Source organism: Schistocerca nitens, chromosome 3 (genome assembly GCF_023898315.1).
Source record: "Schistocerca nitens isolate TAMUIC-IGC-003100 chromosome 3, iqSchNite1.1, whole genome shotgun sequence".
In the NCBI taxonomy this organism is placed as follows: domain Eukaryota; kingdom Metazoa; phylum Arthropoda; class Insecta; order Orthoptera; family Acrididae; genus Schistocerca; species Schistocerca nitens.
The window spans coordinates 82,805,477-82,829,846 of NC_064616.1; positions in this window are offsets into that span (position 1 = coordinate 82,805,477).

Here is a 24,370-nt window from a genome sequence, read left to right on the forward strand (position 1 = left end):
GTATTCAGTCCCGATGTAGTTTCTGTGTTTCATCGACTGTGTGAAAGTCCAATGGATACAGTGAACCTGCAGTGGTGTATCGGAAACTAATACTGTTCTCCCAGGACAGGCTAAAACCACAAACTCTTAGAAGAGTCACTCTTCTTGTACTTAAGTAGGCATTGTGTCTTTTGTATTCAATCCCGATGCAATTTCTGTGTTTCATCGATAATGTGAAAATCCAATGGATACAGTAAACCTGCAGTGGTGTATCAGAAACTAATACCGTTCTCCCACGAAAGGCTAAAACCACAAACTCTTAGAAAAGTCACTCTTCTTGTTCTTAAGTCGGCATTGTGTCTTTTGTATTCAGTCCCGATGCAATTTCTGTGTTTCATCGACTGTGTGAAAGTCCAATGGATACAGTGAACCTGCAGTGGTGTATCGGAAACTAATACTGTTCTCCCAGGAAAGGCTAAAACCACAAACTCTTAGAAGAGTCACTCACTTTTTCATCAGTCGGCAATGTGTCTTTTGTATTCAATCCAGATGCAATTTCTGTGTTTCATCGACAATGTGAAAGTCCAATGGATACAGTAAACCTGCAGTGGTGTATCAGAAACTAATACTGTTCTCCCAGGAAAGGCTAAAGCCACAATCTCCTAGAAGAGTCACTCTTGTTGTACTTAAGTCGGCATTGTGTCTTTTGTATTCAATCCCGAAGCAATTTCTGTGTTTCATCGACAATGTGAAAGTCCAACGGATATAGTAAACCTGCAGTGGTGTATCAGAAACTAATACTGTTCTCCCAGGAAAGGCTAAAACCGCAAACTCTTTGAAGAGTCACTCTTCTTGTACTTAAGTCGGTATTGCGTCTTTTGTACTAAATCCCGATGCAATATCTGTGTTTCATCGACAATGTGGAAGTCCAATGGATACATGAAACGTGCATTGAAATATCAGAAACTGTAACTGTTCTCACAGGAACGGCTAAAACTACAAACTCTTAGAAGTGTCACTCTTCTTGTACTTAAGTCGGCATTGTGTCTTTTGTATTGAATCCCGATGCAATTTCTGTGTTTCATCGACAATGTGGAAGTCCAATGGATACAGTAAACCTGCATTGAAGTATCAGAAACTGTAACTGTTCTCACAGGAACGGCTAAAACCACATAGTCTTAGAAGAGTCACTCTTCTTGTACTTAAGTCGGCATTGTGTCATTTCTATTCAATCCCGATGCAATTTCTGTGTTTCATCGACAATGTGAAAGTCCAATGGATACAGCAAACCTGCAGTGGTGTATCAGAAACTCATACTGTTGTCCCAGGAAAGGCTAAAACCACAAACTCTTAGAAGAGTCACTCTTCTTGTACTTAAGTCGACATTGTGTCTTTTGTATTCAATCCCGATGCAATTTCTGTGTTTCATCGACAATGTGAAAGTCCAATGGATATAGAAAACCTGCAGTGGTGTATCAGAAACTAATACTGTTCTCCCAGGAAAGGCTAAAACCACACACTCTTAGAAGTGTCACTCTTCTTGTACTTAAGTCGGCATTGTGTTTTTTGTATTCAATCCCGATGCAATTTCCGTGTTTCATCGACAATGTCAGAGTCCAATGGATACAGTAAACCTGAATTGGTGTAACAGAAACTGATACTGCCCTCCCAGGAAAGGCTAAATCCACAAACTCTTAGAAGAGTCCCTCTTCTTTTACTTAAGTTGACATTGTGTTTTTTGTATTCAATGCCGATGCAATTTCTGTGTTTCATCGACAATGTGGAAGTCCAATGGATACAGTAAACCTGCATTGAAATATCAGAAACTGTAACTGTTCTCACAGGAACGGCTAACACTACAAACTCTTAGAAGAGTCACTCTTCTTGTACTTAAGTCGGCATTGTGTCTTTTGTATTGAATCCCGATGCAATTTCTGTGTTTCATCGACAATGTGGAAGTCCAATGGATACAGTAAACCTGCATTGAAGTATCAGAAACTGTAACTGTTCTCACAGGAACGGCTAAAACCACAAAGTCTTTGAAGAATCACTCTTCTTGTACTTAGGTCGGCATTGTGTGTTTTGTATTCAGTCCCAATGGAATTTCTGTGTTTCATCGTCAATGTGAAAGTTAAAGGGATACAGTAAAGATACTGTAGTGCATCGAGTACTGTTCTCCCAGGAAAGCCTCAAAGCACAGTCTCTTAGGAGGGTAACTCTTCTTGTACTGAAGTCGGCATTGTGTCTTTTGTATTCAATGCCGACGCAATTTCTGTGTTTCATCGACAATGTGGAAGTCCAATGGATACAGTAAACCTGCATTGAAATATCAGAAACTGTAACTGTTCTCACAGGAACGGCTAACACTACAAACTCTTAGAAGAGTCACTCTTCTTGTACTTAAGTAGGCATTGTGTCTTTTGTATTCAATCCCGATGCAATTTCTGTGTTTCATCGATAATGTGAAACTCCAATGGATTCAGTAACCCTGCAGTGGTGTATCAGGAACTTATACTGTTCTCCCACGAAAGGTTAAAACCACAAACTCTTAGAAGAGTCACTCTTCTTGTACTTAAGTCGGCATTGTGTCTTTTGTATTCAGTCCCGATGCAATTTCTGTGTTTCATCGACTGTGTGAAAGTCCAATGGATACAGTGAACCTGCAGTGGTGTATCGGAAACTAATACTGTTCTCCCAGGAAAGGCTAAAACCACAAACTCTTAGAAGAGTCACTCACTTGTACATAAGTCGGCAATGTGTCTTTTGTATTCAATCCCGATGCAATTTCTGTGTTTCATCGACAATGTGAAAGTCCAATGGATACAGTAAACCTGCAGTGGTGTATCAGAAACTAATACCGTTCTCCCAGGAAAGGCTAAAGCAACAATCTCCTAGAAGAGTCACTCTTGTTGTACTTAAGTCGGCATTGTGTCTTTTGTATTCAATCCCGATGCAATTTCCGTGTTTCATCGACAATGTGAAAGTCCAATGGATATAGCAAACCTGCAGTGGTGTATCAGAAACTAATACTGTTCTCCCAGGAAAGGCTAAAACCACAAACTCTTAGAAGAGTCACTCTTCTTGTAAATAAGTCGGCATTGTGTTTTTTGTATTCAATCCCGATGCAATTTCTGTGTTTCATCGACAATGTGAGAGTCCAATGGATACAGTAAACCTGCATTGGTGTATCAGAAACTAATACTGCCCTCCCAGGAAAGGCTAAAACCACAAACTCTTAGAAGAGTCACTCTTCTTGTACTTAAGTCTGCATTGCGTCTTTTGTATTAAATCCCGATGCAATTTCTGTGATTCATCGACAATGTGGAAGTCCAATGGATACAGGGAACCTGCAGTGGTGTATCAGAAATTAATACTGTTCTCCCAGGAAAGGCTAAAATCACAAACTCTTAGAAGAGTCACTCTTCTTGTACTTAAGTCGACATTGTGTCTTTTGTATTCAATCCCGATGCAATTTCTGTGTTTCATCGACAATGTGAAAGTCCAATGGATACAGTAAACCTGCAGTGGTGTATCAGGTATTAATACTGTTCTCCCACTAAAGGCTAAAATCACAAACTCTTAGAAGAGTCACTCACTTGTACATAGGTCGGCAATGTTTCTTTTGTATTCTATCCCGCTGCCATTTTTGTGTTTCATCGACAATGTGAAAGTCAAATGGATACAGTAAAGCCGCAGTGGTGTATCAGAAACTAATACTGTTCTCCCAGGAAAGGCTAAAACCACAAACTCTTAGAAGAGTCACTCTTCTTGTACATAAGTCGGCAATGTGTATTTTGTATTCAATCCCGATGTAATTTCTGTATTTCATCGACAATGTGAAAATTCAAGGGATACAGTAAAGATACTGTGGTGCATCGAATACTGTTCTCCCAGAAAAGCCTCAAAGGACAGTCTCTTAGGAGGGTAACTCTTCTTCTACTTAAGTCAGCATTGTGACTTTTGTATTCAATGCCAATGCAATTTCTGTGTTTCATCGACAATGTGAAAGTCCAATGGATATAGTAAACCTGCAGTGGTGTATCAGAAATTAATACTGTTCTCCCAGGAAAGGCTAAAACCACAAACTCTTAGAAGAGTCACTCACTTGTACAGAAGTCGGCAATGTGTCTTTTGTATTCAATCCCGATGCCATTTCTGTGATTCATCGACAATGTGAAAGTCCAATGGATACAGTAGACCTGCAGTGGTGTATCAGAAATTAATACTGTTCTCCCAGGAAAGGCTAAAATCACAAACTCTTAGAAGAGTATCTCACTTGTACATAGGTCGGCAATGTGTCTTTTGTATTCAATCCCGATGCAATTTCTGTGTTTCATCGACAATGTGAAAGTCCAATGGATACAGTAAACCTGCAGTGGTGTATCAGAAATTAACACTGTTCTCCCAGCAAAGGCTAAATTCACAAACTCTTAATAGAGTCACTAGTACATAGGTCGGCAATGTGTCTTTTGTATTCAATCCCGATGCAATTTCTGTGTTTCATCGACAATGTGAAAGTTCAAGGGATACAGTAAAGATACTGTGGTGCATCGAATACTGTTCTCCCAGAAAAGCCTCAAAGGACAGTCTCTTAGGAGGGTAACTCTTCCAGTACTTAAGTCGGCATTGTGTTTTTTTTTTGTATTCAATGCCGATGCAATTTCTGTGTTTCATCGACAATGTGAGAGTCCAATGGATACAGTAAACCTGCAGTGGTGTATCAGAAACTAATACTGTTTTACCAGGAAAGGCTAAAACCACAAACTCTTAGAAGAGTCACTCTTCTTGTACTTAAGTCGGCATTGTGTCTTTTGTATTCAATCCCTATGCAATTCTGTGTTTCATCGACAATGTGAAAGTCCAATGGATACACCAAACCTGCAGTGCTGCATAAGAAACTAGTACTGTTCTCCCAGGAAAGGCTAAAACCACAAACTCTTAGAAGAGTCACTCTTCGTGTACTTAAGTAGGCATTGTGTCTTTTGTACTCAATCCCGATGCAATTTCTGTGTTTCATCGACAATGTGGAAGTCCAATGGATACAGTAAACCTGCAGTGGTGTATCAGAAACTAATACTGTTCCCCCAGGAAAGGCTAAAACCACAAACTCTTAGAAGAGTCACTCTTCTTGTACTTAAGTCAGCATTGTGTCTTTTGTATTCAGTCCCGATGCAATTTCTGTGTTTCATCGACTGTGTGAAAGTCCAATGGATACAGTGAAACTGCAGTGGTGTATCAGGAACTAATACTGTTCTCCCAGGAAAGGCTAATACCACAAACTCTTAGAAGTGTCACTCACTTGTACATAAGTCGGCAATATGTCTTTTGTATTCAATCCCAATGCAATTTCTGTGTTTCATCGACAATGTGAAAGTCCAATGGATACAGTAAACCTGCAGTGGTGTATCAGAAACTAATTCTGTTCTCCCAGGAAAGGCTAAAACAACAAACTCTTAAAAGAGTCACTCTTCTTGTACTTAAGTCGGCATTGTGTCTTTCGTATTCAATCCCGATGCAATTTCTGTGTTTCATCGACTATGTGAAAGTCCAATGGATACAGTAAACCTGCAGTGGTGCATCAGAAACTCATACTGTTCTCCCAGGAAAGGCTAAAACCACACACTCTTAGAAGAGTCTCTCTTCTTGTACTTAAGTCGGAATTGTGTTTTTTGTATTCAATCCCGATGCAATTTCTGTGTTTCATCGACAGTGTGAGAGTCCAATGGATACAGTAAACCTGCATTGGTGTAACAGAAACTAATACTGCCCTCCCAGGAAAGGATAAATCCACAAACTCTTAGAAGAGTCACTCTTCTTGTACTTGAGTCGGAATTGTGTTTTTTGTATTCAATCCCGATGCAATTTCTGTGTTTCATCGACAATGTGGAAGTCCAATGGATACAGTAAACCTGCATTGAAATATCAGAAACTGTAACTGTTCTCACAGGAACGGCTAAAACCACAAGGTCTTAGAAGAGTCACTCTTCATGTACTTAAGTCGGCATTGTGTCTTTTGTATTGAATCCCGATTCAATTTCTGTGTTTAATCGACAATGTGAAAGTCCAATGGATACAGTAAACCGGCAGTGGTGTATCAGAAATTAATACTGTTCTCCCAGGAAAGGCCAAAACCACAAACTCTTAGAAGAGTCACTCACTTGTACATAGGTCGGCAATGTGTCTTTTGTATTCAATCCCGATGCAATTTCTGTGTTTCATCGACAATTTGATAGTCCAATGGATACAGTAAACCGGCAGTGGTGTATCAGAAATTAATACTGTTCTCCCAGGAAAGGCCAAAACCACAAACTCTTAGAAGAGTCACTCACTTGTACATAGGTCGGCAATGTGTCTTTTGTATTCAATCCCGTTGCAATTTCTGTGTTTCATCGAAAATGTGAAGGTTCAAGGGATACAGTAAAGATACTGTGGTGCATCGAATACTGTTCTCCCAGAAAAGCCTCAAAGGACAGTCTCTTAGGAAGGTACTCTTCTTGTACTTAAGTCGGCATTGTGACTTTAGTATTCAATCCCGATGCCATTTCTGTGTTTCATCGACAATGTTAAAGTCCAATGGATACAGTAAACCTGCAGTGGTGTATCAGAAATTAATACTGTTCTCCCAGGAAAGGCCAAAACCACAAACTCTTAGAAGAGTCACTCACTTGTACATAGGTCGGCAATGTGTCTTTTGTATTCAATCCCGATGCAATTTCTGTGTTTCATCGACAATTTGAAAGTCCAATGGATACAGTAAACCTGCAGCGGTGTATCAGAAATTAATACTGTTCTCCCAGGAAAGGCTAAAATCACAAACTCTTAGAATAGTCACTCACTTGTACATAGGTCGGCATTGTGTCTTTTGTATTCAATCCCGAAGCATTTTCTGTGTTTCATCGACAGTGTGAAAGTTCAAGGGATACAGTAAAGATACTGTGGTGCATCGAATACTGTTCTCCCAGAAAAGCCTCAAAGGACAGTCTCTTAGGAGGGTAACTCTTCTTGTACTTAAGTCGGCATTGTGACTTTTGTATTCAATGCCGATGCAATTTCTGTGTTTCATCGATAATGTGAAAGTCCAAGGGATACACTAAACCTGCTGTGGTGTATCAGAAAATAATTCTCTTCTCCAAGGTAAGGCTAAAACCACAAACTCTTCGAAGAGTCACTCTTCTTGTACATATGTCGGCAATTTGTCTTTTGTATTCAATCCCGATGCAATTTCTGTGTTTCATCGACAATTTGAAAGTCCAATGGAACAGTAAACCTGCAGTGGTGTATTAGAAATTATTACTGTTCTCCCAGGAAAGGGTAAAATCACAAACTCGTAGAAGTGTCACTCACTTGTACAAACTTCGGCAATGTGTCTTTTGTATTCAATCCCGATGCAATTTCTGTGTTTCATCGACAATGTGAAAGTCCAATGGATACACTAAACCTGCAGTGGTGTATCAGAAAATAATTCTCTTCTCCAAGGTAAGGCTAAAACCACAAACTCTTAGAAGAGTCACTCTTCTTGTACATATATCGGCAATTTGTCTTTTGTATTCAATCCCGATGCAATTTCTGTGTTTCATCGACAATGTGGAAGTCCAATGGATACAGTAAACCTGCATTGAAGTATCAGAAACTGTAACTGTTCTCACAGGAACGGCTAAAACCACAAATTCTTAGAAGAGTCACTCTTCTTGTACTTACGTCGGTATTCTGTGTTTTGTATTCAGTCCCGATGTAATTTCTGTGTTTCATCGACTGTGTGAAAGTCCAATGGATACAGTGAACCTGCAGTGGTGTATCGGAAACTAATACTGTTCTCCCAGGACAGGCTAAAACCACAAACTCTTAGAAGAGTCACTCTTCTTGTACTTAAGTAGGCATTGTGTCTTTTGTATTCAATCCCGATGCAATTTCTGTGTTTCATCGATAATGTGAAACTCCAATGGATACAGTAAACCTGCAGTGGTGTATCAGAAACTAATACCGTTCTCCCACGAAAGGCTAAAACCACAAACTCTTAGAAAAGTCACTCTTCTTGTTCTTAAGTCGGCATTGTGTCTTTTGTATTCAGTCCCGATGCAATTTCTGTGTTTCATCGACTGTGTGAAAGTCCAATGGATACAGTGAACCTGCAGTGGTGTATCGGAAACTAATACTGTTCTCCCAGGAAAGGCTAAAACCACAAACTCTTAGAAGAGTCACTCACTTTTTCATGAGTCGGCAATGTGTCTTTTGTATTCAATCCAGATGCAATTTCTGTGTTTCATCGACAATGTGAAAGTCCAATGGATACAGTAAACCTGCAGTGGTGTATCAGAAACTAATACTGTTCTCCCAGGAAAGGCTAAGCCACAATCTCCTAGAAGAGTCACTCTTGTTGTACTTAAGTCGGCATTGTGTCTTTTGTATTCAATCCCGAAGCAATTTCTGTGTTTCATCGACAATGTGAAAGTCCAACGGATATAGTAACCTGCAGTGGTGTATCAGAAACTAATACTGTTCTCCCAGGAAAGGCTAAAACCGCAAACTCTTTGAAGAGTCACTCTTCTTGTACTTAAGTCGGTATTGCGTCTTTTGTATTAAATCCCGATGCAATATCTGTGTTTCATCGACAATGTGGAAGTCCAATGGATACAGTAAACCTGCATTGAAATATCAGAAACTGTAACTGTTCTCACAGGAACGGCTAAAACCACAAGGTCTTAGAAGAGTCACTCTTCATGTACTTAAGTCGGCATTGTGTCTTTTGTATTGAATCCCGATTCAATTTCTGTTTTTAATCGACAATGTGAAAGTCCAATGGATACAGTAAACCGGCAGTGGTGTATCAGAAATTAATACTGTTCTCCCAGGAAAGGCCAAAACCACAAACTCTTAGAAGAGTCACTCACTTGTACATAGGTCGGCAATGTGTCTTTTGTATTCAATCCCTATGCAATTTCTGTGTTTCATCGACAATTTGATAGTCCAATGGATACAGTAAACCGGCAGTGGTGTATCAGAAATTAATACTGTTCTCCCAGGAAAGGCCAAAACCACAAACTCTTAGAAGAGTCACTCACTTGTACATAGGTCGGCAATGTGTCTTTTGTATTCAATCCCGTTGCAATTTCTGTGTTTCATCGAAAATGTGAAGGTTCAAGGGATACAGTAAAGATACTGTGGTGCATCGAATACTGTTCTCCCAGAAAAGCCTCAAAGGACAGTCTCTTAGGAGGGTAACTCTTCTTGTACTTAAGTCGGCATTGTGACTTTAGTAATCAATCCCGATGCCATTTCTGTGTTTCATCGACAATGTGAAAGTCCAATGGATACAGTAAACCTGCAGTGGTGTATCAGAAATTAATACTGTTCTCCCAGGAAAGGCCAAAACCACAAACTCTTAGAAGAGTCACTCACTTGTACATAGGTCGGCAATGTGTCTTTTGTATTCAATCCCGATGCAATTTCTGTGTTTCATCGACAATGTGAAAGTCCAATGGATACAGTAAACCTGCAGCGGTGTATCAGAAATTAATACTGTTCTCCCAGGAAAGGCTAAAATCACAAACTCTTAGAATAGTCACTCACTTGTACATAGGTCGGCATTGTGTCTTTTGTATTCAATCCCGAAGCATTTTCTGTGTTTCATCGACAGTGTGAAAGTTCAAGGGATACAGTAAAGATACTGTGGTGCATCGAATACTGTTCTCCCAGAAAAGCCTCAAAGGACAGTCTCTTAGGAGGGTAACTCTTCTTGTACTTAAGTCGGCATTGTGACTTTTGTATTCAATGCCGATGCAATTTCTGTGTTTCATCGACAATGTGAAAGTCTAATGGATACAGTAAACCTGCAGTGGTGTATCAGAAATTAATACTGTTCTCCCAGGAAAGGCTAAAATCACAAACTCTTAGAAGAGTCACTCACTTGTACAGAAGTCGGCAATGTGTCTTTTGTATTCAATCCCGATGCAATTTCTGTGTTTCATCGACAATGTGATAGTCTAATGGAACAGTAAACCTGCAGTGGTGTATTAGAAATTAATACTGTTCTCCCAGGAAAGGGTAAAATCACAAACTCGTAGAAGTGTCACTCACTTGTACAAACTTCGGCAATGTGTCTTTTGTATTCAATCCCGATGCAATTTCTGTGTTTCATCGACAATGTGAAAGTCCAATGGATACACTAAACCTGCAGTGGTGTATCAGAAACTAATACCGTTCTCCCAGGAAAGGCTAAAACCACAAACTCTTAGAAGAGTCACTCACTTTTTCATCAGTCGGCAATGTGTCTTTTGTATTCAATCCAGATGCAATTTCTGTGTTTCATCGACAATGTGAAAGTCCAATGGATACAGTAAACCTGCAGTGGTGTATCAGAAACTAATACTGTTCTCCCAGGATAGGCTAAAGCCACAATCTCCTAGAAGAGTCACTCTTGTTGTACTTAAGTCGGCATTGTGTCTTTTGTATTCAATCCCGAAGCAATTTCTGTGTTTCATCGACAATGTGAAAGTCCAACGGATATAGTAAACCTGCAGTGGTGTATCAGAAACTAATACTGTTCTCCCAGGAAAGGCTAAAACCGCAAACTCTTTGAAGAGTCACTCTTCTTGTACTTAAGTCGGTATTGCGTCTTTTGTACTAAATCCCGATGCAATATTTGTGTTTCATCGACAATGTGGAAGTCCAATGGATACATGAAACGTGCATTGAAATATCAGAAACTGTAACTGTTCTCACAGGAACGGCTAAAACTACAAACTCTTAGAAGTGTCACTCTTCTTGTACTTAAGTCGGCATTGTGTCTTTTGTATTGAATCCCGATGCAATTTCTGTGTTTCATCGACAATGTGGAAGTCCAATGGATACAGTAAACCTGCATTGAAGTATCAGAAACTGTAACTGTTCTCACAGGAAAGGCTAAAACCACATAGTCTTAGAAGAGTCACTCTTCTTGTACTTAAGTCGGCATTGTGTCATTTCTATTCAATCCCGATGCAATTTCTGTGTTTCATCGACAATGTGAAAGTCCAATGGATACAGCAAACCTGCAGTGGTGTATCAGAAACTCATACTGTTGTCCCAGGAAAGGCTAAAACCACAAACTCTTAGAAGAGTCACTCTTCTTGTACTTAAGTCGACATTGTGTCTTTTGTATTCAATCCCGATGCAATTTCTGTGTTTCATCGACAATGTGAAAGTCCAATGGATATAGAAAACCTGCAGTGGTGTATCAGAAACTAATACTGTTCTCCCAGGAAAGGCTAAAACCACACACTCTTAGAAGTGTCACTCTTCTTGTACTTGAGTCGGCATTGTGTTTTTTGTATTCAATCCCGATGCAATTTCCGTGTTTCATCGACAATGTGAGAGTCCAATGGATACAGTAAACCGGAATTGGTGTAACAGAAACTGATACTGCCCTCCCAGGAAAGGCTAAATCCACAAACTCTTAGAAGAGTCTCTCTTCTTGTACTTAAGTTGACATTGTGTCTTTTGTATTCAATGCCGATGCAATTTCTGTGTTTCATCGACAATGTGGAAGTCCAATGGATACAGTAAACCTGCATTGAAATATCAGAAACTGTAACTGTTCTCACAGGAACGGCTAACACTACAAACTCTTAGAAGAGTCACTCTTCTTGTACTTAAGTCGGCATTGTGTCTTTTGTATTGAATCCCGATGCAATTTCTGTGTTTCATCGACAATGTGGAAGTCCAATGGATACAGTAAACCTGCATTGAAGTATCAGAAACTGTAACTGTTCTCACAGGAACGGCTAAAACCACAAAGTCTTTGAAGAATCACTCTTCTTGTACTTAGGACGGCATTGTGTGTTTTGTATTCAGTCCCAATGGAATTTCTGTGTTTCATCGTCAATGTGAAAGTTAAAGGGATACAGTAAAGATACTGTGGTGCATCGAGTACTGTTCTCCCAGGAAAGCCTCAAAGCACAGTCTCTTAGGAGGGTAACTCTTCTTGTACTGAAGTCGGCATTGTGTCTTTTGTATTCAATGCCGACGCAATTTCTGTGTTTCATCGACAATGTGAAAGTCCAATGGATACACCAAACCTGCAGTGCTGCATAAGAAACTAGTACTGTTCTCCCAGGAAAGGCTAAAACCACAAACTCTTAGAAGAGTCACTCTTCTTGTACTTAAGTCGGCATTGCGTCTTTTGTATTAAATCCCGATGCAATTTCTGTGATTCATCGACAATGTGGAAGTCCAATGGATACAGGGAACCTGCAGTGGTGTATCAGAAATTAATACTGTTCTCCCAGGAAAGGCTAAAATCACAAACTCTTAGAAGAGTCACTCTTCTTGTACTTAAGTCGACATTGTGTCTTTTGTATTCAATCCCGATGCAATTTCTGTGTTTCATCGACAATGTGAAAGTCCAATGGATACAGTAAACCTGCAGTGGTGTATCAGAAATTAATACTGTTCTCCCAGGAAAGGCTAAAATCACAAACTCTTAGAAGAGTCACTCACTTGTACATAGGTCGGCAATGTTTCTTTAGTATTCAATCCCAATGCAATTTCTGTGTTTCATCGACAATGTGAAAGTCCAATGGATACAGTAAACCTGCAGTGGTGTATCAGAAATTGATACTGTTCTCCCAGGAAAGGCTAAAATCACATACTCATAGAAGAGTCACTCACTTGTACATAGGTCGGCAATGTGTCGTTTGTATTCAATGCCGATGCAATTTCTGTGTTTCATCGACAACGTGAAAGTCCAATGGATACAGTAAACCTGCAGTGGTGTATCAGAAATTAATACTGTTCTCCCAGGAAAGGCTAAAATCACAAACTCTTAAAAGAGTCACTCACTTGTACATAGGTCGGCAATGTATCTTTTGTATTCAATCCCGATGCAATTTCTGTGTTTCATCGACAATGTGAAAGTCCAATGGATACAGTAAACCTGCAGTGGTGTATCAGATATTAATACTGTTCTCCCACTAAAGGCTAAAATCACAAACTCTTAGAAGAGTCACTCACTTGTACATAGGTCGGCAATGTTTCTTTTGTATTCTATCCCGATGCCATTTTTGTGTTTCATCGACAATGTGAAAGTCAAATGGATACAGTAAAGCTGCAGTGGTGTATCAGAAACTAATACTGTTCTCCCAGGAAAGGCTAAAACCACAAACTCTTAGAAGAGTCACTCTTCTTGTACATAAGTCGGCAATGTGTATTTTGTATTCAATCCCGATGTAATTTCTGTATTTCATCGACAATGTGAAAATTCAAGGGATACAGTAAAGATACTGTGGTGCATCGAATACTGTTCTCCCAGAAAAGCCTCAAAGGACAGTCTCTTAGGAGGGTAACTCTTCTTCTACTTAAGTCAGCATTGTGACTTTTCTATTCAATGCCAATGCAATTTCTGTGTTTCATCGACCATGTGAAAGTCCAATGGATATAGTAAACCTGCAGTGGTGTATCAGAAATTAATACTGTTCTCCCAGGAAAGGCTAAAATCACAAACTCTTAGAAGAGTATCTCACTTGTACATAGGTCGGCAATGTGTCTTTTGTATTCATTCCCGATGCAATTTCTGTGTTTCATCGACAATGTGAAAGTCCAATGGATACAGTAAACCTGCAGTGGTGTATCAGAAATTAATACTGTTCTCCCAGGAAAGGCTAAATTCACAAACTCCTAATAGCGTCACTAGTACATAGGTCCGCAATGTGTCTTTTGTATTCAATCCCGATGCAATTTCTGTGATTCATCGACAATGTGAAAGTCCAATGGATACAGTAGACCTGCAGTGGTGTATCAGAAATTAATACTGTTCTCCCAGGAAAGGCTAAAATCACAAACTCTTAGAAGAGTATCTCACTTGTACATAGGTCGGCAATGTGTCTTTTGTATTCAATCCCGATGCAATTTCTGTGTTTCATCGACAATGTGAAAGTCCAATGGATACAGTAAACCTGCAGTGGTGTATCAGAAATTAATACTGTTCTCCCAGGAAAGGCTAAATTCACAAACTCCTAATAGAGTCACTAGTACATAGGTCGGCAATGTGTCTTTTGTATTCAATCCCGATGCAATTTCTGTGTTTCATCGACAATGTGAAAGTTCAAGGGATACAGTAAAGATACTGTGGTGCATCGAATACTGTTCTCCCAGAAAAGCCTCAAAGGACAGTCTCTTAGGAGGGTAACTCTTCCTGTACTTAAGTCGGCATTGTGACTTTTGTATTCAATGCCGATGCAATTTCTGTGTTTCTTCGACAATGTGAAAGTCCAATGGATACTGTAAACCTGCAGTGGTGTATCAGAAATTAATACTGTTCTCCCAGGAAAGGCTAAAACCACAAACTCTTAGAAGTGTCACTCTTCTTGTACGTGAGTCGGTATTGTGTCTTTTGTATTCAATCCCGATGCAATTTCTGTGTTTCATCGACAATGTGAAAGTCCAATGGATACAGTAAACCTGCAGTGGTGTATCAGAAATTAATACTGTTCTCCCAGGAAAGGCTAAAATCACAAACTCTTAGAAGAGTCACTCACTTGTACATAGGTCGGCAATGTTTCTTTAGTATTCAATCCCAAAGCAATTTCTGTGTTTCATCGACAATGTGAAAGTTCAAGGGATACAGTAAAGATACTGTGGTGCATCGAATACTGTTCTCCCAGAAAAGCCTCTAAGGACAGTCTCTTAGGAGGGTAACTCTTCTTGTACTTAAGTCGGCATTGTGACTTTTGTGTTCAATGCCGATGCAATTTCTGTGTTTCATCGACAATGTGAAAGCCAAATGGATATAGTAAACCTGCAGTGGTGTATCAGAAATTAATACTGTTCTCCCAGGAAAGCCTAAAACCACAAACTCTTAGAAGAGTCACTCACTTGTACATAAGTCGGCAATGTGTCTTTTGTATTCAATCCCGATGCAATTTCTGTGTTTCATCGACAATGTGAAAGTCCAATGGATACAGTAAACCTGCAGTGGTGTATCAGAAATTGATACTGTTCTCCCATTAAAGGCTAAAATCACATACTCATAGAAGAGTCACTCACTTGTACATAGGTCTGCAATGTGTCTTTTCTATTCAATCCCGATGCAATTTCTGTGTTTCATCGACAATGTAAAAGTCCAATGGATACAGTAAACCTGCAGTGGTGTATCAGAAATTAATACTGTTCTCCCAGGAATGGCTAAAATCACAAACTCCTAGAAGAGTCACTCACTTGTACATAGGTCGGCAATGTATCTTTTGTATTCAATCCCGATGCAATTTCTGTGTTTCATCGACAATGTGAAAGTCCAATGGATACAGTAAACCTGCAGTGGTGTATCAGATATTAATACCGTTCTCCCACTAAAGGCTAAAATCACAAACTCTTAGATGAGTCACTCACTTGTACATAGGTCGGCAATGTGTCTTTCGTATTCAATCCCGTTGCCATTTCTTTGTTTCATCGACAATGTGAAAGTCCAATGGATACAGTAAACCTGCAGTGGTGTATCAGAAACTAATACTGTTCTCCCAGGAAAGGCTAAAACCACAAACTCTTAGAAGAGTCACTCTTCTTGAACATAAGTCGGCAATGTGTATTTTGTATTCAATCCCGATGCAATTTCTGTATTTCATCGACAATGTGAAAGTCCAATGGATACAGTAAACCTGCAGTGGTGTATCAGAAATTAATACTTTTCTCCCATGAAAGGCTAAATTCACAAACTCTTAGAAGAGTCACTCACTTGTACATAGGTCGGCAATGTGTCTTTTGTATTCAATCCCGATGCAATTTCTGTGTTTGATCGACAATGTGAAAGTTCAAGGGATACTGTAAAGATACTGTGGTGCATCGAATACTGTTCTAACAGAAAAGCCTCAAAGGACAGTCTCTTAGGAGGGTAACTCTTCCTGTACTTAAGTAGGCATTGTGTCTTTTGTATTCAATCCCGATGCAATTTCTGTGTTTCATCGATAATGTGAAACTCCAATGGATTCAGTAAACCTGCAGTGGTGTATCAGAAATTAATACTGTTCTCCCACGAAAGGCTAAAACCACAAACTCTTAGAAGAGTCATTCTTCTTGTACTCAAGTCGGCGTTGTGTCTTTTGTATTCAGTCCCGATGCAATTTCTGTGTTTCATCGACTGTGTGAAAGTCCAATGGATACAGTGAACCTGCAGTGGTGTATCGGAAACTAATACTGTTCTCCCAGGAAGGCTAAAACCACAAACTCTTAGAAGAGTCACTCACTTGTACATAAGTCGGCAATGTGTCTTTTGTATTCAATCCCGATGCAATTTCTGTGTTTCATCGACAATGTGAAAGTCCAATGGATACAGTAAACCTGCAGTGGTGTATCAGAAATTGATACTGTTCTCCCATTAAAGGCTAAAATCACATACTCATAGAAGAGTCACTCACTTGTACATAGGTCTGCAATGTGTCTTTTCTATTCAATCCCGATGCAATTTCTGTGTTTCATCGACAATGTAAAAGTCCAATGGATACAGTAAACCTGCAGTGGTGTATCAGAAATTAATACTGTTCTCCCAGGAATGGCTAAAATCACAAACTCCTAGAAGAGTCACTCACTTGTACATAGGTCGGCAATGTATCTTTTGTATTCAATCCCGATGCAATTTCTGTGTTTCATCGACAATGTGAAAGTCCAATGGATACAGTAAACCTGCAGTGGTGTATCAGATATTAATACCGTTCTCCCACTAAAGGCTAAAATCACAAACTCTTAGATGAGTCACTCACTTGTACATAGGTCGGCAATGTGTCTTTCGTATTCAATCCCGTTGCCATTTCTTTGTTTCATCGACAATGTGAAAGTCCAATGGATACAGTAAACCTGCAGTGGTGTATCAGAAACTAATACTGTTCTCCCAGGAAAGGCTAAAACCACAAACTCTTAGAAGAGTCACTCTTCTTGAACATAAGTCGGCAATGTGTATTTTGTATTCAATCCCGATGCAATTTCTGTATTTCATCGACAATGTGAAAGTCCAATGGATACAGTAAACCTGCAGTGGTGTATCAGAAATTAATACTTTTCTCCCATGAAAGGCTAAATTCACAAACTCTTAGAAGAGTCACTCACTTGTACATAGGTCGGCAATGTGTCTTTTGTATTCAATCCCGATGCAATTTCTGTGTTTGATCGACAATGTGAAAGTTCAAGGGATACTGTAAAGATACTGTGGTGCATCGAATACTGTTCTAACAGAAAAGCCTCAAAGGACAGTCTCTTAGGAGGGTAACTCTTCCTGTACTTAAGTAGGCATTGTGTCTTTTGTATTCAATCCCGATGCAATTTCTGTGTTTCATCGATAATGTGAAACTCCAATGGATTCAGTAAACCTGCAGTGGTGTATCAGAAATTAATACTGTTCTCCCACGAAAGGCTAAAACCACAAACTCTTAGAAGAGTCACTCTTCTAGTACTTAAGTCGGCGTTGTGTCTTTTGTATTCAGTCCCGATGCAATTTCTGTGTTTCATCGACTGTGTGAAAGTCCAATGGATACAGTGAACCTGCAGTGGTGTATCGGAAACTAATACTGTTCTCCCAGGAAGGCTAAAACCACAAACTCTTAGAAGAGTCACTCACTTGTACATAAGTCGGCAATGTGTCTTTTGTATTCAATCCCGATGCAATTTCTGTGTTTCATCGACAATGTGAAAGTCCAATGGATACAGTAAACCTGCAGTGGTGTATCAGAAACTAATACCGTTCTCCCAGGAAAGGCTAAAGCCACAATCTCCTAGAAGAGTCACTCTTGTTGTACTTAAGTCGGCATTGTGTCTTTTGTATTCAATCCCGATGCAATTTCTGTGTTTCATCGACAATGTGAAAGTCAAATGGATATAGTAAACCTGCAGTGGTGTATCAGAAACTAATACTGTTCTCCCAGGAAAGGCTAAAACTACAAACTCTTAGAAGAGTCACTCTTCTTGTACTTAAGTCGGCATAGTGTTTTTTGTATTCAATCCCGATGCAATTTCTGTGTTTCATCGACTGTGTGAGAGTCCAATGGATACAGTAAACCTGCATTGGTGTATCAGAAACTAATACTGCCCTCCCAGGAAAGGCTAAAACCACAAACTCTTAGATGAGTCACTCTTCTTGTACTTAAGTCAGCATTGCGTCTTTTGTATTAAATCCCGATGGAATTTCTGTGTTTCATCGACAATGTGGAAGTCCAATGGATACAGGAAACCTGCATTGAAATATCAGAAACTGTAACTGTTCTCACAGGAACGGCTAAAACTACAAACTCTTAGAAGTGTCACTCTTCTTGTACTTAAGTCGGCATTGTGTCTTTTGTATTGAATCCCGATGCAATTTCTGTGTTTCATCGACAATGTGGAAGTCCAATTGATACAGTAAACCTGCATTGGTGTATCAGAAACTAATACTGCCCTCCCAGGAAAGGCTAAAACCACAAACTCTTAGAAGAGTCACTCTTCTTGTACTTAAGTCAGCATTGCGTCTTTTGTATTAAATCCCGATGCAATTTCTGTGTTTCATCGACAATGTGAAAGTCCAATGGATCAGTAAACCTGCAGTGGTGTATCAGAAACTCATACTGTTCTCCCAGGAAAGGCTAAAACCACACTTTCTTAGAAGAGTCACTCTTCTTGTACTTAAGTCGGCATTGTGTTTTTTGTATTCAATCCCGATGCAATTTCCGTGTTTCTTCGACAATGTGAGAGTCCAATGGATACAGTAAACCTGCATTGGTGTAACAGAAACTAATACTGCCCTTCCAGGAAAGGCTAAATCCACAAACTCTTAGAAGTGTCACTCATCTTGTACTTAAGTCGACATTGTGTCTTTTGTATTCAATCCCGATGCAATTTCTGTGTTTCATCGACAATGTGAAAGTCCAATGGATACAGTAAACCTGCAGTGGTGTATCAGAAATTAATACTGTTCTCCCAGGAAAGGCTAAAATCACAAACTCTTAGAAGAGTCACTCACTTCTACATAGGTCGGCAATGTTTCTTTAGTATTCAATCCCAATGCAATTTCCGTGTTTCATCGACAATGTGAAAGTTCAAGGGATACAGTAAAGATACTGTGGTGCATCGAATACTGTTCTCCCAGAAAAGCCTCAAAGGACAGTCTCTTAGGAGGGTAACTCTTCTTGTACTTAAGTCGGCATTGTGACTTTTGTGTTCAATGTCGATGCAATTTCTGTGTTTCATCGACAATGTGAAACCCAAATGGATATAGTAAACCTGCAGTGGTGTATCAGAAATTAATACTGTTCTCCCAGGAAAGCCTAAAACCACAAACTCTTAGAAGAGTCACTCACTTGTACATAAGTCGGCAATGTGTCTTTTGTATTCAATCCCGATGCAATTTCTGTGTTTCATCGACAATGTGAAAGTCCAATGGATACAGTAAACCTGCAGTGGTGTATCAGAAATTGATACTGTTCTCCCAGGAAAGGCTAAAATCACATACTCATAGAAGAGTCACTCACTTGTACATAGGTCTGCAATGTGTCTTTTCTATTCAATCCCGATGCAATTTCTGTGTTTCATCGACAATGTAAAAGTCCAATGGATACAGTAAACCTGCAGTGGTGTATCAGAAATTAATACTGTTCTCCCAGGAATGGCTAAAATCACAAACTCCTAGAAGAGTCACTCACTTGTACATAGGTCGGCAATGTATCTTTTGTATTCAATCCCGATGCAATTTCTGTGTTTCATCGACAATGTGAAAGTCCAATGGATACAGTAAACCTGCAGTGGTGTATCAGATATTAATACTGTTCTCCCACTAAAGGCTAAAATCACAAACTCTTAGATGAGTCACTCACTTGTACATAGGTCGGCAATGTGTCTTTTGTATTCAATCCCGATGCCATTTCTGTGTTTCATCGACATTGTGAAAGTCCAATGGATACAGTAAACCTGCAGTGGTGTATCAGAAACTAATACTGTTCTCCCAGGAAAGGCTAAAACCACAAACTCTTAGAAGAGTCACTCTTCTTGTACATAAGTCGGCAATGTGTATTTTGTATTCAATCCCGATGCAATTTCTATATTTCATCGACAATGTGAAAGTCCAATGGATACAGTAAACCTGCAGTGGTGTATCAGAAATTAATACTGTTCTCCCATGAAAGGCTAAATTCACAAACTCTTAGAAGAGTCACTCACTTGTACATTGGTCGGCAATGTGTCTTTTGTATTCAATCCCGATGCAATTTCTGTGTTTCATCGACTGTGTGAAAGTCCAATGGATACAGTGAACCTGCAGTGGTGTATCGGAAACTAATACTGTTCTCCCAGGAAGGCTAAAACCACAAACTCTTAGAAGAGTCACTCACTTGTACATAAGTCGGCAATGTGTCTTTTGTATTCAATCCCGATGGAATTTCTGTGTTTCATCGACAATGTGAAAGTCCAATGGATACAGTAAACCTGCAGTGGTGTCTCAGAAACTAATACTGTTCTCCCAGGAAAGGCTAAAACTACAAACTCTTAGAAGAGTATCTCACTTGTACATAGGTCGGCAATGTGTTGGTTGGTTGTTGGGATGTTTAAGGGGGACTAAACCGGCAATGTGTCTTTTGTATTCAATCCCGATGCAATTTCTGTGTTTCATCGACAATGTGAAAGTCCAATGGATACAGTAAACCTGCAGTGGTGTCTCAGAAACTAATACTGTTCTCCCACGAAAGGCTAAAACCACAAACTCTTAGAAGGGTCACTCTTCTTGTACTTAAGTCAGCATTGCGTCTTTTGTATTAAATCCCGATGCAATTTCTGTGTTTCATCGACAATGTGGAAGTCCAATGGATACAGGAAACCTGCATTGAAATATCAGAAACTGTAACTGTTCTCACAGGAACGGCTAAAACTACAAACTCTTAGAAGTGTCACTCTTCTTGTACTTAAGTCGGCATTGTGGCATTTGTATTGAATCCCGATGCAATTTCTGTGTTTCATCGACAATGTGGAAGTCCAATTGATACAGTAAACCTGCATTGGTGTATCAGAAACTAATACTGCCCTCCCAGGAAAGGCTAAAACCACAAACTCTTAGAAGAGTCACTCACTTGTACAGAAGTCGGCAATGTGTCTTTTGTATTCAATCCCGATGCCATTTCTGTGATTCATCGACAATGTGAAAGTCCAATGGATACAGTAGACCTGCAGTGGTGTATCAGAAATTAATTCTGTTCTCCCAGGAAAGGCTAAAATCACAAAGTCTTAGAAGAGTATCTCACTTGTACATAGGTCGGCAATGTGTTGGTTGGTTGTTGGGATGTTTAAGGGGGACTAAACCGGCAATGTGTCTTTTGTATTCAATCCCGATGCAATTTCTGTGTTTCATCGACAATGTGAAAGTCCAATGGATACAGTAAACCTGCAGTGGTGTATCAGAAATTAATACTGTTCTCCCAGGAAAGGCTAAATTCACAAACTCTTAATAGAGTCACTAGTACATAGGTCGGCAATGTGTCTTTTGTATTCAATCCCGATGCAATTTCTGTGTTTCATCGACAATGTGAAAGTTCAAGGGATACAGTAAAGATACTGTGGTGCATCGAATACTGTTCTCCCAGAAAAGCCTCAAAGGACAGTCTCTTAGGAGGGTAACTCTTCCTGTACTTAAGTCGGCATTGTGACTTTTGTATTCAATGCCGATGCAATTTCTGTGTTTCTTCGACAATGTGAAAGTCCAATGGATATTGTAAAACTGCAGTGGTGTATCAGAAATTAATACTGTTCTCCCACGAAAGGCTAAAACCACAAACTCTTAGAAGAGTCACTCTCTTGTACATAAGTCGGCAATGTGTCTTTTGTATTCAATCCCGATGCAATTTCTATGTTTCATCGACAATGTGAAAGTCCAATGGATACAGTAAACCTGCATTGGTGTAACAGAAACTAATACTGCCCTCCCAGGAAAGGCTAAATCCACAAACTCTTAGAAGTGTCACTCTTCTTGTACTTGAGTCGACATTGTGTCTTTTGTATTCAATCCCGATGCAATTTCTGTGTTTCATCGACAATGTGAAAGTCCAATGGATACAGTAAACCTACAGTGGTGTATCAGAAATTAATACTGTTCTCCCAGGAAAGGCTAAAATCACAAACTCTTAGAAGAGTCACTCACTTGTACATAGGTCGGCAATGTTTCTTTAGTATTCAATCCCAAAGCAATTTCTGTGTTTCATCGACAATGTGAAAGTTCAAGGGATACAGTAAAGATACTGTGGTGCATCGAATACTGTTCTCCCAGAAAAGCCTCAAAGGACAGTCTCTTAGGAGGGTAACTCTTCTTGTACTTAAGTCGGCATTGTGACTTTTGTGTTCAATGCCGATGCAATTTCTGTGTTTCATCGACAATCTGAAAGCCAAATGGATATAGTAAACCTGCAGTGGTGTATCAGAAAATAATACTGTTCTCCCAGGAAAGCCTAAAACCACAAACTCTTAGAAGAGTCACTCACTTGTACATAAGTCGGCAATGTGTCTTTTGTATTCAATCCCGATGCAATTTCTGTGTTTCATCGACAATGTGAAAGTCCAATGGATACAGTAAACCTGAGGTGGTGTATCAGAAATTAATACTGTTCTCCCAGGAATGGCTAAAATCACAAACTCCTAGAAGAGTCACTCACTTGTACATAGGTCGGCAATGTATCTTTTGTATTCAATCCCGATGCAATTTCTGTGTTTCATCGACAATGTGAAAGTCCAATGGATACAGTAAACCTGCAGTGGTGTATCAGATATTAATACCGTTCTCCCACTAAACGCTAAAATCACAAACTCTTAGATGAGTCACTCACTTGTACATAGGTCGGCAATGTGTCTTTCGTATTCAATCCCGTTGCCATTTCTTTGTTTCATCGACAATGTGAAAGTCCAATGGATACAGTAAACCTGCAGTGGTGTATCAGAAACTAATACTGTTCTCCCAGGAAAGGCTAAAACCACAAACTCTTAGAAGAGTCACTCTTCTTGAACATAAGTCGGCAATGTGTATTTTGTATTCAATCCCGATGCAATTTCTGTATTTCATCGACAATGTGAAAGTCCAATGGATACAGTAAACCTGCAGTGGTGTATCAGAAATTAATACTGTTCTCCCATGAAAGGCTAAATTCACAAACTCTTAGAAGAGTCACTCACTTGTACATAGGTCGGCAATGTGTCTTTTGTATTCAATCCCGATGCAATTTCTGTGTTTCATCGACAATGTGAAAGTTCAAGGGATATAGTAAAGATACTGTGGTGCATCGAATACTGTTCTCCCAGAAAAGCCTCAAAGGACAGTCTCTTAGGAGGGTAACTCTTCCTGTACTTAAGTAGGCATTGTGTCTTTTGTATTCAATCCCGATGCAATTTCTGTGTTTCATCGATAATGTGAAACTCCAATGGATTCAGTAAACCTGCAGGGGTGTATCAGAAATTAATACTGTTCTCCCACGAAAGGCTAAAACCACAAACTCTTAGAAGAGTCACTCTTCTTGTACTTAAGTCGGCATTGTGTCTTTTGTATTCAGTCCCGATGCAATTTCTGTGTTTCATCGACTGTGTGAAAGTCCAATGGATACAGTGAACCTGCAGTGGTGTATCGGAAACTAATACTGTTCTCCCAGGAAGGCTAAAACCACAAACTCTTAGAAGAGTCACTCACTTGTACATAAGTCGGCAATGTGTCTTTTGTATTCAATCCCGATGCAATTTCTGTGTTTCATCGACAATGTGAAAGTCCAATGGATACAGTAGACCTGCAGTGGTGTATCAGAAATTAATTCTGTTCTCCCAGGAAAGGCTAAAATCACAAAGTCTTAGAAGAGTATCTCACTTGTACATAGGTCGGCAATGTGTTGGTTGGTTGTTGGGATGTTTAAGGGGGACTAAACCGGCAATGTGTCTTTTGTATTCAATCCCGATGCAATTTCTGTGTTTCATCGACAATGTGAAAGTCCAATGGATACAGTAAACCTGCAGTGGTGTATCAGAAATTAATACTGTTCTCCCAGGAAAGGCTAAATTCACAAACTCTTAATAGAGTCACTAGTACATAGGTCGGCAATGTGTCTTTTGTATTCAATCCCGATGCAATTTCTGTGTTTCATCGACAATGTGAAAGTTCAAGGGATACAGTAAAGATACTGTGGTGCATCGAATACTGTTCTCCCAGAAAAGCCTCAAAGGACAGTCTCTTAGGAGGGTAACTCTTCCTGTACTTAAGTCGGCATTGTGACTTTTGTATTCAATGCCGATGCAATTTCTGTGTTTCTTCGACAATGTGAAAGTCCAATGGATATTGTAAAACTGCAGTGGTGTATCAGAAATTAATACTGTTCTCCCACGAAAGGCTAAAACCACAAACTCTTAGAAGAGTCACTCTCTTGTACATAAGTCGGCAATGTGTCTTTTGTAT